We start from the raw sequence: 17,887 nt of genomic DNA on the forward strand, positions 1-17,887 counted from the left end.
ATGGCACAAAAGTTTGAAATCCCAAAAAACTGGAGTTTGTATGGCCTGCACAGAAAGTAAGAGTCACAAGCCAGAGAGGCTTGCCAACGCTTAAAAATAACCCTTTCCTACTACTGCATTGCTGGAAAGGGACCAAGAGTGGCATGATTAACAAAATGTATGCTTTTGTAAATAACAATGTTCCCTGTACAGGCACTAAAGCACAGGTAGCAGGCATGCTAGTCTGTGGGAATGCTTTGGATAGAAAGTATCTGTCTTTCATGTGAACTATGTGAATAGTTTTTGGATTTCATATGCGAGGACCAGTTTTGCACTCTTTTCGTGTTTTTGCTGCTGCACCTCAGCATGCAATGAAGTGAAAAGGAATGAGACAGGACGCCTATTTCGATATATGTGTCCATGGATAGATGTAAGTATTTGAGAGCACTATGGCTTATGTGGATACCTACACCCTTTGGAATACTTTATATAATAAAGTTTAAACATCCTCTGGGCTGCTTTCCATAGCTCCATAGTCAATATAAGTGTGTTACCTTTGAGATGAAATGTTTCATAAATTATAGTACGTATATGTAGGAAGCTGGCTCTTTATATGATATATCAAATGGAGATATATCGTACAAAGAGTCCAGGGGTTCCCTTATGAGTGGACAAGGGCTTGCTCTAGCAACCTCGAGGTGCTCTTACGAGGGGAGTGTAGACATCTGAAATTTCACACAACAGTCAAAAAATTATGCACACGATTCAAGAAGAAGATCCACCCCAATTTCTAAAAATAAAATTTATCTTAATATATATATATTTAGGCACCAGAACCAATTAGGTCCGGTAAGTACATTTTGCAATAGAAATACTTTTGTACTCAAAAAGTCGACAATGCAATTTTTAGAAGTTGCAATGTTATCCTATGGGAGGAAGAACAAGTATGGCATTCAGGTACAGTACAGCGTCTTACGGGGCCAATCTCCAGGAGTTAAGGTGATGGTGGGCAAGGTCCAAAGCAACACCAGCAGAACACCACCAGCGGCATTACGGAGGCTGGGTGCAGGGGTGCAAAACAGCGTTGGGTGCTCAGTGCAAGTCTATGGCGCTCGGTCTTTGTGTAAAGGGGCTACAGGATTTGACTGGGGGAGCCAGTCGAGCTGTACCAACAGGGGTCTCAGGCCTCACAATGCTCAGGACGTAGGGACACCTTTGGTCCTCTTTTCCACGACTTAGTGGCAACAGCTGTAGAAGTGTCTTTAGGCATTGGGTTTTGGCAGTTTTGAAGTCCTCTCAGGTGTGAGAAAGTGCCATCTTTCTTGCATGATATGCCCCCCACTTTTTGCTGAATGTACTTTGACTGAGTGTGCCCTGGACTCCTGCCAATCAGGTGCCCAGGGCCTATGTTCCTTCCCTAAAAACTAAAACCCAAATCGGCAAACCCTGGCCACATGTCAGCCCCTGGTAAATGGTACCATAGGTGCCTAGGACATTGTGACCAGGGAAGGCCTCTAAGGGCTGCAGCACTTATTGTGCCACCCTTAGAGGCCCTGTACCCCAACACAAACACACTGCCATTGCAGGCTGAGTGTCTGGGTACAAGACAAAACAAAGAGTCGACATGGCACACATCCCTGTGTGCCATGCCCACAACCTACACTGCCCTGGCAACCATCAGCCACCCCTCTAGCTGGGTGCCCTATGCCAGTGGTGTGGGCACAGGAGCATGAGCCCTGTGCCCCTACAGTACCCAGGTCCATTCCTGGGCACTGTAGGTGCAGTGCTGCCATTTAAGAGTATATGGTGCTGAGAGCTCGTCAAACACAGACTCCACAGCACCATAATGGCAACACTGAAGACTGAGAAGTTTGGTATCAAACTTCTCAGCACATTAAACCCACACTGATGCCAGTGAGGGATTTAATGTACAAAGCACCACAGAGGGCATCTTAGAGATGCCCCCTGAAACCTAATCTACAATCCACGTCTGGTCTGGGAGGATGCCTAGGCTGCCACACAGCACACATGTTGCTGGACCCCTGGGTAGAGAGCCATCCCCTCTCCTGGGCCTGCAACAATGCACATCCTGGGCGAGGTGCTAGGTCTCCTCCCCCAGGGTGGGCAGGGGAAGCTTCAATGGCATGCCGCCTTTGTGAGCTTCTCCAGGCCACTTGCTGTACTCAGCAAATGGCCCCTACCGGTTCTAAACCCCCACTCTGGCAGCAAGACTGGCCGGAAACCCCAAGGAAGGACAGGGGGTGTGCCAGCCTCTGCCAACCCCACCCCTCAGGTAGGTGAGGCGAGGTGAAGCACATCTCCGGGCTCTCGGCATCTTGAAGATGGGGAGCCCTGCCCAATCAGGACTAGGCCACTGCCCCCTCCCACAGGAGAGTTGCAGGATAGGAGGTGTACCCACCCCAGGGCAGGGACCCAGTGGTCCCTGCCATTTACCTACCTGTAACGCCCCTAAATTTAGTATTTAGGAGCACCCTGAACCTTCCTTCCTTTGATCCAGATTCCAAAACAGCAAAGGAGAAAGAAGACCTGCCATGCAGCTGCTAAAAAGAGAAAGACACCAACTGCTTTTGCCCCAGTCCTACCAGCCTGTCGACCCTCGAACCTGCTCCTGCTAAATCCCGGCATCTCCCGTGGCCAGCAACCTCACAAACTCTGGAGGACCTGGCTACCTTGTGACTCTGAGCATCTGGGACTCCCACGAGCAGTGGCACTGCTCAAAGCAAGTAACTGAACCCTGGCATCAGCCAGGAACCGCAAACCCTGCACACACTGCACCTGCCAAGCCTGGCATGTGCCGGAGTGGACAAAGACCCCGGGGACGTCCCCCCGGCGACTGTGACCCCGAATCCAGCACCCAAGGACTCACTTCGACGCTCCTGACGACGCCTGCAGCCTCAGAACCAGGGACCCCCCCAACCGCGATCAACAGAGGGTAAGATTTCCCGACACCAAAAGGCACCCCTGCACCGACGCCCTGCGGCACCCTGTGCCTGACTCCTGGGTACCTACCTATCTTCCAACAACCCAACTTACCTCTCGAAGTGGTGGTGGCACCTGAAGAATCTTCGTCCCCGGGCTTGCAGCCTTTGTTCGTCCTGGAGCTTTCCCATTGAAATCCATTGAGCGCCCAAAGGCTCAAAAGCACCCTGCACCCAGCCGCCCGAGTGGCCCTGGCAGTGCAACTTCAACTCCTACCTACTTCCCCATTTGCCCTGAGCAAGTGACCAGGAGCCCAGCTCCCACAGCCGCGTGGCCTGCTAGTCAGCAGCCACCAACCAAGGCCCCCCTGCCTCCCATAGGATAACATTGGGCCTAACTCACTCTGCACCCGGCAGCCTCAGTGTCGCGGAGGGTGCAACAACTGTACTAACCTGACCCTGGGAGACCCCCGAGTCTGTGCACAGAACCTTAACAGTTGAGTACTTACCCAAAAGCCGATAACCCAATTTCCTTCCATAGGGTAACATTGACTGGTTTCTTCTGAAATTTCTTCTAAAGTGTGGAGTTTCTAAAACATAAAATATTCACCTAAAATCAACCGAGTAACGAAAACGAAAATACTCGCCTGCTATTAGGAGAGATCCCAGTGCTTGATCTTGGTGCCCAGCACTTACCCTAAAAAGTACTCACAACCGTACTTACCATTAACCCAATTTTCTTCCATAGGAAATCATTGACTGTTTTTCTGTGAAATTTCTTCAGTGTCGATTTTAGAAAACTACAAATATTCTTTAAAAATCGTACCGACTGTGAAAACGTAATTACTTACCTGTTTTAGATAAAGGTCCCAGTACTGAGCCTATGAGCCCAGTACTGGATTACAAAAGTAACGAGAACATACTATACCTGTAACTTGAATTGTCTCCCATAGGGAATCATTGACTGTTTTTCTATGAAATTTCTTCTGTGTCAACTTTTAAAATAGCTAAATATTGCTTAAAAATCACAACAGTAACTAAGTCGACTTTATCACTGGTTTCTGGGAACTGTCCCAGGACTGAATCTAGGATCCAGTCCTGGAGTTAGAAAAGTAATCCTGAAAGTAATCTATTGCAAATAACTTAAAACTTCCATTGAGCTTATTGTGTTTGCAATTGTGTTGCCTATTGCAACAACCTGTAACTTTCGACAAAAGTCAATTGCATATTGCAAAAGTATTTAACTAAAGCATCTCATTCTGAGAAAGTATATTTTAATACCTATTGTTAGTTCTAAAATACAACAACCATATTTTTTATATAAACCATTGGCCTAGAGTTCAGTTCTTGAGTGTGTGAGACCATTTGCTGACTGAGTGAGTACAACAAATGCTTTACACTGTCCTCTGATACTGCCTTACTGCTCGACCAAGCTACCACTTTAGAGAGTAAGGTTATATCTAACTTTAACCTCTGCCAAACCTCTGGGGACTGTGGACTCTGTACACACTGTACCTATTTGGGAACAGTATATACAGAGCCCCTTTTTCACATCAGGTCTCTGGGGTTGCCTGCAGAGTGTAGGGAAGCAGGTCCACAGCTTCACATGAGTTCTTGATTCCTGGGTGAAGTACTGGCAGGTCTCCCAGGCTTTGGAGAAAGCAGCTGCAGGACAGGTCATCTTTTGGTGCAAGTGACCAAGTCAGTAGGCGGGCCGGTAGGATTGGTGCCAAGTCAGTTGCTGGGTCTTCAGGTCTTGCTCTTTGCAACTCTTTAGGTCTGTCTTCTTCTTTCCGGTCAGCAGGATCTGATTTTCTGGTGCCAAGGGATCCCCTAATTACTGAATTGAGGAGTGTTAGGGAAGTGTAGGATAGTAGCCAATGGCTACTGACCCTTGGGGCCACCGCGCCCCCTATATGACCACTTCTTGTGGGAAGTGGGCATAACCCTGTCCCAGAATTCCTAAGTTTGCCAACACAAAGATGGCTAACTCAGAAAAGCAGTGTCCACTTCAGATTAGGCTAACTTAGGGGTGAGACTAGCCTAGAGGTGGGCATGCCTACCTGACTAGCTAATTTTCCCACCTGCCCAGGTGCCAAATGGCTCTGGCGAAAGGGGGTCAGCTTCCTCTCCTGTGAGAAAAGCCAGACACGCATGAGCGGTAGATTCTTTGAATCTCCCCTGCCTTGGAATGCTAATAAACAGGTCATCCTGTGGGAAGAGGAGTTATCAACATCTTCCCGAGCAGGCTTTTTTTCTGACCTCCTCAGAGCAAAGGCTCTCATCCTTGGATTCAGACACTGGTCTCTAGCGGCAGACTGGCAGAAACCAGTTAGCCAACACACCAGAGGCTAGTAGGTTCTCTGGACGCATGCAGTAAACAAGCATTTGCAATGCAATAGGTCTTGCAGTTACGCAAGTTTGAGCTATTGGCATTGTAAAGGGCTAATGCTTTTATTTTGGTTTTGGATTTTAAAACAAAAAGAAAAAACATTGTCATTTACAATGGAAAGAGCTTTAACTCACGTAAATGCAAGACCTTATGCATTGCAAATGCTTGTTCCTGAGACAGCTTGGCGCGCACTGTCTACAGTGGAACAAACCCCCTGAACCTCATTGGATCAAGTCGTTGTCAGTTCTACGGCATGTGCTAAACTGCTATTCCAACAACTGCTCTGATTGGATAAGGCTAGTTTCAACTAAACAACTATTACAATCTATTGTATTGGGTACCGTTTCCATGCAGACAGAGACAGCAGCGATCCATATAAACGCAAATTGAGGGTGAGACTGCTGAAAGTTTGTTGGTCGCTAGTTTGGAGAAGGTGGAGGGGGGCATTTAAAGCCCCATTTCTTAGACTCGCCCTTTGAGTTTAGCTTGGTACCAGCTGGGCCTGTGTTGCTCTTGTAGCCCGGGCCGTGTGCTCAAATGCAGCACCCCCTCCCGCTAGTGTGGATAAAGACATTGATTGTGCAATCTAACAGTGCGATCAATGTACACACCCATGCAAGCCCCTCCCTGATGCCCTTCCCCGCCCTATTCCCCCGGGGGTCGGGAGATTAGCAATCAGTAACTCCTGCGGTTCCGTTTGCCGAGCTTGATAAGCAGAGCAGAGGTTAATTGTTTATATGCATTTATATTTAAATGCTACTTATTTCTGATTTAAAAACAACCACAGTAAAAATAAAAATAAAATGTAAATAAATGCACAACAGAATTCGATCCCGTTTAACAATACACGCAAGGAAACGCATATTAATATTAACGTGTTCTTCAATTGCGATAACTCCTGCTATGGTTAAAGATACAGAAATCATTATGGTGGACCACGATTGTTTAAAAAGTTTTTTTTTTTTTTTTTTAAACGCACAACATTCAAATGTTCTGCAGAAAATCGAGTTAATCGACATCAACATAGTATTTGAGGAAACATTGTGAATTGATCAATCTCTGATTAAATCTGACTGCTACCTGCAGCCACAGGCTCAAACTGCAACTCCGCATTTCATCCTGCCGACGTCTATCCATTGAGGTTTGGGAAACTAACTTATTAGCTCAGAGGTACCTGGGCTGCTATGTCAGTCAGTCAGGTGGTGGAGGTGGAGCCCACCGCATCAATTGCGTTATTAAACCAGTCCTGCTATAGTTGATGACGGACATTTTAAGCAGTCGGTGTGTATCTGGCAAAGCTTTTCAAACCATTATATTGGTTTGTGAATTCCGGAGATTTGAAACGGGAAGCTGCTATTTTTTAAAATATTTTATAGTTGGATGCGAGCCAGAATTTAAGAACCATTTCCCACATAACGGACAAATCTCCCCTTTGCAGATGGTGCACGCTGGACGTGTAGCCTGACGTTATATTATGTCAGATAACCAACTCTGAGTAAGAGCCAGGAAGTAACCAGTGGCTCAAGTCACAGATCGGTGAGACGGAGGCAGCAGCACCGCCGCTCGCGCCCTTCGCTGCTCCTCTGGTCGCTCCAACTGCAGAGGCTTTCCCAACCTCAGGGCAGGGGCCGTGACTTGCAGGACTGCGGCGGGATGGGTGTAGCCGGGCCAGGCAGAGTGCAACGTTGGGAATCCACGACTGGGCTGCTAGCTGCCAATGCTGCTGGGGTGGATGCTGAGGATTCCCCTGCCGGAGAGTTTCAAAGGCATTTCTAACAATGGATCACTCCGTGCCTCTCCCCAACTGGCAACCACGGTACAAACACAGTATAAGTGAAAACATTGGTATTGGGTTATTCATGTTTCCCTCCTTCAAAATCTAGAAGAAGCGGCCGTCGAAGCTCATGTCCCGCGAGTGCTGTGTGGGCGCAGCCCGTTCTTAAAGTGAAAGCGGTGGGGGCAACAAGCGTTAGCCATTGCGGGAAGGCAGCAGCTTGTGGGGCCATGTGTTTCTAATTCGCGTGGAGGCGCACACTGCCCCCACCTCTCAAAGAAAACAAGGAAAGCTATAACAACTAGCTGAAAAGAAAAAATGCACGCACGATATGTAGCATTCATAATAGTCGAAATAACAAATGGAACAGTGATGGAGCGCAGGCCGCACGCGCGCCTCGCGCATAATGTTAAAAAAAAAAAAGAAAAACAAGACAATCCCGGCGGAGCGTGGCGCGCGCACCCTTGGGGGCGGGGGAGCGGACCCTTTGAAGTGCTCCCAAAAGGCGGATTGCATAGCGGCACGATGCGCGTGATTGTGCACGTGCTAGCCATGCAATCCGCTTTTTGGGAGCACTTTTCAAACCCGCTTTCTATAGTCTCGCTTTGCGATCGCTTACGCGATAGCAAGGTCGAGACCTAAAAACCCACCACTGGAATCAGTGTGGGTTAATTATTAAGAGATTTTTGATACAATACATCTCTATTTTCAGTTACGTCAACATGTAGCTGGGGAACTTGTTTTCATCAGTGTCCAGCACATGATTTAACCCCTTCAGAGCTCATGACGGAACCACTCCGTCATGAGCCACGGGTGCCGTGTGCTCATGACGGAGTGGTTCCGTCATGCTGCGGCCGCTGGCCGCCGCTCCTCCCACGCTGCGCTGATTCCCCGCCTGTGTGGGCGATTAGCGCAGTGGGCGGAGTCATGACGGAACCACTCCGTCATGAGCACAGCTCAACCGTGACTCATGACGGAGTGGCTCCGTCATGAGCACAGCGCCACCGTGCTGCCCCCAAACCCCCCCCCCCAACGCTGCGGCGGAATTCCTGCCGCTGCCAAGGGGTTAAAATAGTTTCCCTGTTCACTTGCACTAGTACAGAGGTCTTCAAACTTTTGGATGCCGAGACCCCCCTGTCAACATTTTGAGGCGTAAGGACCCCCTCCTGACAAAAATGTCTAAACCGGTTGACTAAATTGCGTGGGATGAAAATGTAAATGAGGTTATGTGATGCCGCGTATTTTGGGATAGCATTGCTTCATTATTTTGATATTTGTTACACACAGTAACGCTGAGGAAAGATTTCACCCAATCAGTACCCATTTATAACCAAAATACAGCAATTATCATCAGAAAGATTTCAAGTCAACCTGTGTGAAGGGCCTTCCACTCTGCAGCAATACGTGCTGCCACATTAGAAGCTCACCTGGCCCTGACCGGAAGAAGCAGGGGTCCCTTAAAATCCTGGCGGTTTTGTGTAGAGTTAAGCCGTTTACCCATGCAGCTTTCCTCTCACCCCCTCCCTTCCATCCCTCTCTCCTCTCCTAACCCCGGATCCCTCTCTCACTTTGCAGGTCATTTTCTTTCACCCCTTTTTACAACTTCTGAACTCTCCCCATTCAACCTCTCACTTCACCTTTAATCACCTCTTGCCATTCTGTCCTTTCACTGCCCTCATCTCTAACAGTCTCTCACATTTATCTCATGGCCTCTCTGGCCCTGTCACCTCCCGTGCCCCTCAGCACTTCTCATTCACCTCGTCTCTTCATTCAAATTTTTGTCTATTTGTATCTTACACCTCTCCAGTCCCCCCATTCCTCTTTCACATCTCCCCTTTGTTCTAACAGAAGCCCTCACCTTTGGATCACACTCACTTCTTGCGTGTCCACACTTCTCTTCGGCAATTCACATTTCTCCTCATCCCTGACCTCTTCAATCAAATTCTCTCACTCCCTTGCTGTCCTCTCTCATTTTGGGTGCGGATGCAAGTTCAGAATGGGATGAATGAATGTATGATTACTGATGGGCTTGTTTGAGTGAGTTGCATATTGAGTAGTGAGGGGGACAGGTGAGTGAAGTGTCACATGAGTGCAGGATGAGTAGTGTACTCGTGTGACTGCAGGTTGAGGTATAGTGTGAGCAGGACAAGTGCATTTTGAGTGCAGAGTGATCACTGTGAGTGCAAGGTGAGCGTGACAATAAAGGGCGAGAATGAGGAATGAGTTGTCTGAATGCAGGGTGCATTCCCAGACCCATGAAGTAACTCAGCATGTTATTGACGGGGCGTAGACTTTAAGATCTAAGTTAAACTATTGCGGCATTAATCGGGGATCGAGGGTGAAGGAAATAAATAATGTGCTGATCCTGCAACAAACTTCCAGTCCTATGGTTAGGGTTACCAGCAGATTATTTTGATGGCCCAGTCGGTACAAAAAAAAGCAGTCACCTAAAGCGGTATTTTCAGCGCTTATCTGTGCATACTTCCCTGGGCCGGCTTTAGTGCTGGTGGTGCCCTGTGCGACAATGTTTGTTGGTGCCCCCCCAATAACCACCCCACCACGGATTCTCTCACTAGCACCCTTTAACAGTGACCAAGTCTCCATAACCCCACACTCTCAGATGCATTGAATTAGTTATATAGTGCCACTCATACCAGTGTAGGGTGTCCGAGCACTTTGCCTCACACACACATTACACAGAGACAATCAATCATAAGTGTGTAAATCAGTGTATAGGAAATGTTACATAAGCCAAAGGACTAAAAGTATAGGAGTCACATGTCATTCATACTGGTAGGCAGCATAGTTCAAGAGTGCTTGGTGTGGAGAAGCACAAACTCAGTCGAAAAAGAAACAGCATAGTTGGGAGTTTCCTTTAATAATAAGAATTGATTTCTAGCCAAATTAACCCTTTTTGCAACATTAATCAATGGTCTAATAAGGTATTCTTTGTAGTGTGCATGCTGTTCTAGGATGAAAGTTAATAGCTCACTATCCTATATTAGGACTTTAAGTTATAAATTGCAAGTAACAAAAGGATGTCTCTTTTGAAAGCAGTAACCTGCTGATCTCTTCACATCATACGCACTCTGTAATCTACTTGGTACACGTTCTTTGCAGCAGGCATATTAACCCTCTGCACTAACTTCACCTAAGTCAAAACCTCAACTATACAAAATTCTGATCTCTCTCCAGGAAGATAATTAATCACAGGAGTTATCTTGACATTTATGTGAGGCCTGGTAATTGCCGGGAAAGAAACGCTGCAGCAGGTGCTTCAAAAGCACAATAAACTTTTACACACGGCGCCCCCAGAAAGCCAACTTTGTATTCCTTTCCATGAAATGCATTCTCACACTACGGCAGTGAATGTAAAATCCAAATGTAAGGAATAGGCACAGTGGGGACCCAGGGAGTACTGGAACCAGCAAAAAAACCTAAGCCTCTGTAACCAGTTTACAAAGGCATGTTAAAATGCAAATGGTCTTTAAAGACCTGTGAAAAAACACGGGGGTGCCGGAGATAGGAATCCAGACACTGCCCAGCTGAGCCCCCAGCAGCTCAAGTTTCACTGCAGCAGCCCGGGCTGAGACACAGGACGGGGGGAAGTGTGGGGGGATGCTGAAGCCCTTGGGCCTGGGCAGAAGTGTGACTGGGAAGGCGCGACCCCCTTTGCATCACTCCACGGCCCCCCTGGGGGTCGCGCCCCACAGTTTGAAGACCCCTGCACTAGTAGTAATGGAACTAACCAACACTGAGGCATATCCGCTCATGCAGGTATGCCTTCACTTGTAATATAAAGCACCCTGTCTTAGGGCTGTAGGGGGTGACTTACAAATACTACATGCAGTGTTAGTGGCCATGGAACACAGGGGTTGTGTCATGGCATGTTTTCACTTCGGCCAGCACCAAAACACGCAGCAATAGAAGTCTTGCATGTGTTTGGTGTGGGGTCTTTTAGGATTGCACAATTTGTGCTGTAGCCCTGAGAGGCCCTTCTTTAGTATGTCATGCCCTAGGCACCAGGGGTACCATTTACAAGGGATTTACAGAAAGTGCTATGGGTATTGCCAATTCGGGAAAACAACTGTACAGTTTTTGGAAAGAAACTGGCACTGGGGACCTGGTTAGCAGGAACCCATTGCACTTCCAGTCGAAATCACATCAAATACCAGGCAAAAATTGAGGGTGACATTTCAAAAAGAAGCACTTTCCTACCGTATTAAGCTCAATTGAGACTGACCAGTAGAGACAGAGCAGGAACCCAGAGAAATGGGCATTATACAACTGGACATGGTGTATTCTCAGGGGAGTACACCCACGGTTGTCGGAAACAACTGATAGGAATGAGTACTAATGAGTTTTTAATGCTCTTTATTGCTTTTGTACAGGGAAATAACAGTAACAAGAATGCAAACACATGCCATTCTGCAGGGTAATAGAGCGGTAAGTGGAACAGGATCAGGTTTGCCCAGAAAAAGGAGACAGAAGGGGGCTTAATGGGATAAAGCAAGGCCAGGTGTCAGTGGGGCGATCCACAAAGGCCTAGTTGTGGAGGAGCGGGAAAAGTAATCAAGTGGGGTAGGCTGGCAAGATGAGGCAACTGTGTCAGGGATGAGAAAAGAAAGAAAATAAGGGGAGGGGGACGTTTCCCTGTATAACGTGCAATAACATGACAAGGCCTTGTGCAGTTGTAGGGGATGTGTAAGGGCCATTGGTCGCCCAGAGTCCCAGTTTGAAGGCTGTGGGAGCATCACCAGAAGGGGTTCCAAAAACCCGTTGTAATGTTGAGGAAGGGAGAAGCGAGGTTTGGGACGAGCCCGGGTAATTGTTTCCTGCTCCTAGAACCGCAATAGAAGGGCATCCCACTCCACTGAGATAAGATATTGGTGGAGTCCCCTAGCCTCCTCCCTTCGAAGCACACCACTCTCAGGCCAAGGCAGGGAGTCTCAATGCCATCGGGCTCAGAGGGCGAACAGCCAGTAAGTGGAGCGCTATGCGACATTGTGTTAGGAGTATGGCGAGGTTCAGGAACCATGTCTTGACTCGTCGTCTCTCGAGGAATGGGAAGCTGCCCATAAGTCACAGACCTCCCAGGTGTAGAGACGGACTAAGTCAGTTAGTTGTGTGAGGTGAGAGAAGATCGCGGACCAATATTGGGCGAGGGAGGAAAAAGCCTAAAACATGCATCGTAGGTCAGAGTCTGATCTGTTTTAGGCAGACGGGGAAGGTCGCGTTTGTGCCGGGAAAGTATCTGCTGATTCAACCCCAGGGAGACTGTTAAGGAAGGAGTGCACTCAAGAGGAAGCTCGACCCTGGAGGTGCAGCTAATGCAGCACCTGGTTAAATGCTAGAGTTCTTGTTAATAGTATATAGGGATATTTGCTCATTAGTGGTGCAGAGGGTTAGGGAACACAATGTTCCAACGAACAAGATGGAAGGACTAACCTGAGTTAGATTACGGAGTATCAATACTATTAGTGGCATCTTCTAAAAATCTGAGTTATCTACGATGTTACAAAGAGTAAACAAATGAGGATATTGGGTGAACAAAATGGGATGTTGCATAAAGACAGCTAGATGTGAGATATGATCTTCTGAAGAATACAAATGCAATGTTTCTTTCTGGGGTGGTGTTAATGTTGCCTATTGTGCCAAGGAATTGGGAGCGATTAATTGTTTTCGGGGGTCATGGTTATGAGTGTTTCTATTGCTTATGAAGTTAGGATGAAGTGATTTTGAATATGTATCTGCTCAGACCCCAGGACCTGATAAGGCCAACAGGGTAGTCCCCTTTTCAATGGACACCCTACACAGGAGGACATCTGAGCACGAGAGGAGAGGCACATGACAGTAGGAATATGCTACTTACCAGTATGCATCTGTTCTTGGCATGTAGAGCTGCAGATCTACACACTTGTGCATAGACCGCCATCTGGTGTTGGGCCCGGATGTTTGCAGTTTGTTTTTCCTCTTGGAAAGTCTTTGGAAGTCACGAGGTCGGTGACTCCTCCTTTGGATCGTATTGCGCATGGGCTTCGGCTCCATCCTCAGATTGTTTTTCGCCAGCAGGGAAAGATGGAGCGTAGTAATAACAGTGAAGAGGCCCATGTGTGTGGTAGCTAAATAAGATAAACTGGAACAGGTAGCCGGGGAGGCGGGTGGGCGTGTGGAGATCTGCAGCTCTACATGCCAAGAACAGATGCATACTGGTAAGTAGCATATTCCGTTCGAGGCATATGAGCTGAAGATTACACACTTGTGCATAGATTATATAGCAGTACCCAACCTTAGCGGCGACCACCCGTATCTGTTGCAGTGGTTTGAAATAATGTTTTGAGTACAGCCTGGCCCACACTAGCTTGTTGCTTAGTTTGCACATCTACACAATAGTGTTTAGTGAAAGTGTGCGGTGTTGACCATGTAGCTGCTTTGCAGATATCATCCAATGGGATGTTCCCCAAGAATGCCATGGAAGCCCCTATTTTTCCTGTAGAATTGGCTTTAGGGGGAAGGGATAGCATTCGCTTTGTGGTAGCAGATTTGAATGCATTTTACAATCCACTTAGCTATCCCTGATTTTGAGATGGGGTTGCCTTTGTGTGGTGGAGAGGAGGAGACAAATAGTGTTTGGTCTTACGGAAAGGTTGTGTTCTCTGGATGTAGTAGAGTAAGGCTCGTTTGACATCTAGTGTGCGAAGAGCCCTTTCTGCAACGGTCTGTGGTTGCGAGAAAAATACTGGTAGTTCTACTGATTGGTTTAGGTGAAAAGGAGAAATGACTTTAGGGAGGAATTTTGGGTTGGTCCGGAGAACAACCTTGTTATGGTGCATCTGGAGAAAAGGTTCTTGAATGGTTAGTGCTTGTATCTCACTGACCCTTCTAAGGGAAGTGATGGCTACAAGAAAAGCGGTTTTCCATGTTAGGAATTGTAGTTCGCATTTGTGTAGAGGTTCGAAGGGAGGCCCCATTAGCCTTGTGAGAACGATATTTAAGTTCCACACAGGTGAGGGTGGCACTCTGGGGGGAATTATTCTTTTAAGGCCTTCCATGAAGGCTTTAATGGCAGGTACTCTAAAGAGTGATAGATGTTGCCTGTTTTGTAGGTAAGCTGCAATAGCTGCGAGGTGTAGTCGAATGGACGTATAGGCTAGATTGCACCTTTGTAGGTGGAGTAAGTAGCCTATGATGTGTTGAATGGACACGCCCAGTGGATTGATGGTGTTGTTATGGTAGTAACAAAACGTTTCCACTTGGCGGCGTAGCACGCTCTAGTGGTAGGTCTTCTAGCTTCTCTGATGACGTTCATACAGTCAGGGGGAAGGTTTAGGTACCCGAATTCTAGGATTTCAGGAGCCAGATCGCAAGGTTGAGCTGAGCTGGGTCCGGGTGTCTGATCTCTCCATGGTTCTGGGTTAAGAGGCGTGGAGAGAGGTGTAGTTTTTGGTGCGGTACTACAGATAGTTCCAGCAGTGTGGTATACCACGGTTGTCTGGCCCACGTTGGAGCTACTAGGATTAGTGTGAGGGAGTGTTGTTGTAGTTTGCGCACCACTAGTGGAATGAGTGGGAGAGGCGGAAAAGCGTACGCAAATCTGCCTGACCAGTTCATCCATATCGCATTTCCTTTGGACAATGGGTGTGGGTATCTGGCGGCAAAGCTTGGGCATTTGGGGTTTTCGTGGGTGGCGAAAGTACGGGTGAAGAACTTGCGGGTGAAGCTCCCACTCGTGGATCTGTTGTGTCTGTCTGCTGAGCAGATCTGCCACTGTGTTTTGGACTCCTGGGACATGCTGAGCTCGGAGAAAGGTTTTCTGGGGTATGGCCCATCTCCATATGCTCTGTGCTAGTTGAGAGAGTTGTGGAGAGTGTGTGCCACCTTGTTTTTGAATATAATACATGGCTGTCATGTTGTCTGTGCGGATCAGGACTGCCTTGCCTGAAATCTGGGTTTGAAAAGATTTTAGGGCTAAGAGGATTGCTAGTAACTCCAGATGGTTGATATGGAGTAACTTTTGTTGAGGTGTCCATTTGCCCTGCATGGTGAGATGTAATAGATGAGCTCCCCAGCCGGAGAGCGATACGTCCGTTGTCAGTACTATTTGAGGAACCGGGTCCAGGAACGGTCGACCATTGGAAAGGTTTGTGGTGTTCCACCACTGCAGAGAGCGATGGGTGCGACCGTCTACCAACACCAGATCTGTTAATTGACCCTGGGCCTGGTTCCATTGTCGCGCTAAGCACTCTTGGAGAGGACGCATCTGGAGTCTTGCATGAGGTACTATAAAGATGCAAGAGGCCATCATCCCTATTAGTTGCATAAACACTCGAGCTGGAAGGGTGTGTTGTGCTATGAATTTTGTGCGTAGAACCTGAATGCATGCAATCCTGGCCGGATTGGGGTAGGCTAGCGCTCTTGAGGTGTCTATGGTATCACCGAGGTATTGTTTTATGTGGGATGGTTGTAGATGGGACTTCTCGTAGTTTACTGTGAAGCCCAGTTGGTGGAGTAGCTGAATAGTGGTGGACGTGTGTTGTACATATTGATTGTATGACCTGGCTTTTATCAGCCAGTCGTCTAAGTATGGGAAGACGTGAATGTGCTGCCACCACTGCTAGGCACTTGGTGAATACCCGTGGCGCTGTTGTGACTCCGAACAGGAGCACTTTGAATTGGTAGTGTTGTCCGTCCACTACAAATCTGAGGTACTTCCTGTGAGCTTTGTGCACTGGAATGTGGAAATAAGCGTCTTTTAGGTCTAAAGTGGTCAGGAAGTCATTTTGGGAGAGGAGCGGAAGTACCTGCTTAAGCGTCACCATATGAAAATGGTCTGAGTGTATGTATGTGTTAAGGGGCCGGAGAGCTAGGATGGGTCGAAGAGTCTCGTCCCTTTTTGGTATGAGAAAATATAGGGAGTAGACTCCCATATTTTGTTGGTTGGTAGGAACGTGTTCTATTGCCTGTTTCTGTAGGAGGGAGATTACCTCCTGCTTTAGGAGTATTAGATGTTCTTGTGACATTGGGCGTTGTCTGGGTGGAATGTTTGGGGGGTAGATATTAGTTCTAGGCAGTAGCCTGACCGAATTATTTGTGTTACCCATTTGTCTGAGGTGATAGTAGCCCAGATAGGAAGGAAATGTTGGAGTCTGCCCCCGACCGGAGTGGAATGGTCTGGGGGGAGCGGGGGGGGGGGGAGGGAAGTCATTGTGTAGGCGGTGAGGCAGAGCGGGCGGTGTTTGTTTTGCCTCTGCCCTTGTTATTGTTACCCCTATAGCCGCCTCTTTGATAACCCCTTGTGAAGGTGGACTGAGTCGGTGATTTGTACGAAGTAGACGCGGTGTTGAGGAGTAGCCTCTAGACGTACTTCGAAAGGAAGTGCGGCGAAAGGAGTGTCTAGGAGGGTGTGACTGCAAGGCTCCCATGGATCTTGCAGTATCAGTATCCTTTTTCATTTTTTCTAGGGCCTCATCCACTTTTGGGCCAAATAGATGTTCTTGGTTAAAGGGATGGTTAAGGATGGAGGCTTGTACCTCCGGTTTAAACCCTGATATTCTTAGCCATGCATGGCGACGGAGGACGACGCTGGTATTGATGGCCCTGGAAGCTGTGTCTGCTGCATCTAGGGCACAACGTATGGAGGTATTAGTAATAGTTTGACCCTCTTGAATTAGTTCGTTGGCCCTAGCTTTATATTTTTCAGGGAGGTGGTGCATTATGCTTTCTAACTCGTCATAATGTGCCCTGTCATATCTGGCCAATAGCGCTTGAGTATTATATATTGGCCGCTTGTGATGCAGTACGCTTTCCTGATGCGTCCAGTAGTTTTGACTCTTTGTCAGGTGGTGGTGCTTCGTCTGACGCCTGGGCGTTTGCCCTTTTACGTGCGGTGGATACCACTAGAGAATCTAGTGGCGCTGGCCCTCTGATGTAGGAGGTATCTGTGGGGGCACATTTGTATTTTTTTTCGATGCGCGGGTTAATGACCCTGGCCCTAACTGGGTCCTTAAAAACTTCTGGCGCATGCTTTACCCCTCCTTTGAGCATAGGCAATATGGAGGTGGACCTATGTGTGGTGTCGAATGTGTCGAGGAGGAAATCTTCCTCCACGGGGTCGGTATGCAAGTCTACCCCGTGATAGTGTGCCGCCCTTTGCAGTAAATGGCTGAACCCCAAGGAGTCTTCCGGTGCAGATGGTCTGGAAGGGTAAAGATCGTCTTGTGGGACGTTGGGGATATCAGGGATATTGTAATCGTCCCATGGGTCTGGGGATCCTGTAGGGGTGGGGTCCCCTGTGGGTAGGTCCTGGGGCACATCCCCTATGTCGTCATATGGGTCCCCCTGATCATCATCGTCTGGAGAAGGGGTCGGAGAACGATGAGGTTGGGGTGGAGAAGGCGGGGGGGGGGGGGTGGAGGTGGTGGGGAAGGTATTCTGAACGGAGAGGTAGCAGAGTCCTTCCACTTTGGAGGTGGAGCAGGTTTCTCCAAATGTCTCTTTTTGGTAGAGAGTGTCAAATGTCCAGTTTTTGGATCCTTGGTGAGTGTTTTTTGTAAGGTATCCGGTGTAAATAGGTCTGGTGAGGTTGGTCGGTCCGTCGGCACCGGAGGCATGGGGGCCGTTGGCTTTTTAGGCTTTTCTGTGCCGGTTCGTTGTTTGGAACCTCCGGTCGCTTGGTCGGCGCAGAGATGGGTTTCGGCTTCGAAGTGTCGGTGGCCTTGTGTGCTTTAGTCGGTACCGAGGGTGGTGTCGGTACTGAAGAGCTGGGTTTCGACCCAGAGTGCTTTGGTGCAGGGCTCCGTGTCG

The 17,887-nt window shown here is 48.1% G+C and overlaps 1 protein-coding gene across 1 annotated transcript in view; it reads right to left on the reverse strand.

The window, feature by feature from the left end:
* Positions 1-17,887, reverse strand: part of DIS3 (DIS3 exosome endoribonuclease and 3'-5' exoribonuclease) — a 356,327-nt gene that overhangs the window by 83,777 nt on the left and 254,663 nt on the right. The window lies entirely within an intron of this gene.

This window comes from Triturus cristatus, chromosome 8, assembly GCF_964204655.1.
Source record: "Triturus cristatus chromosome 8, aTriCri1.1, whole genome shotgun sequence".
NCBI classification, from domain to species: Eukaryota; Metazoa; Chordata; class Amphibia; order Caudata; family Salamandridae; genus Triturus; species Triturus cristatus.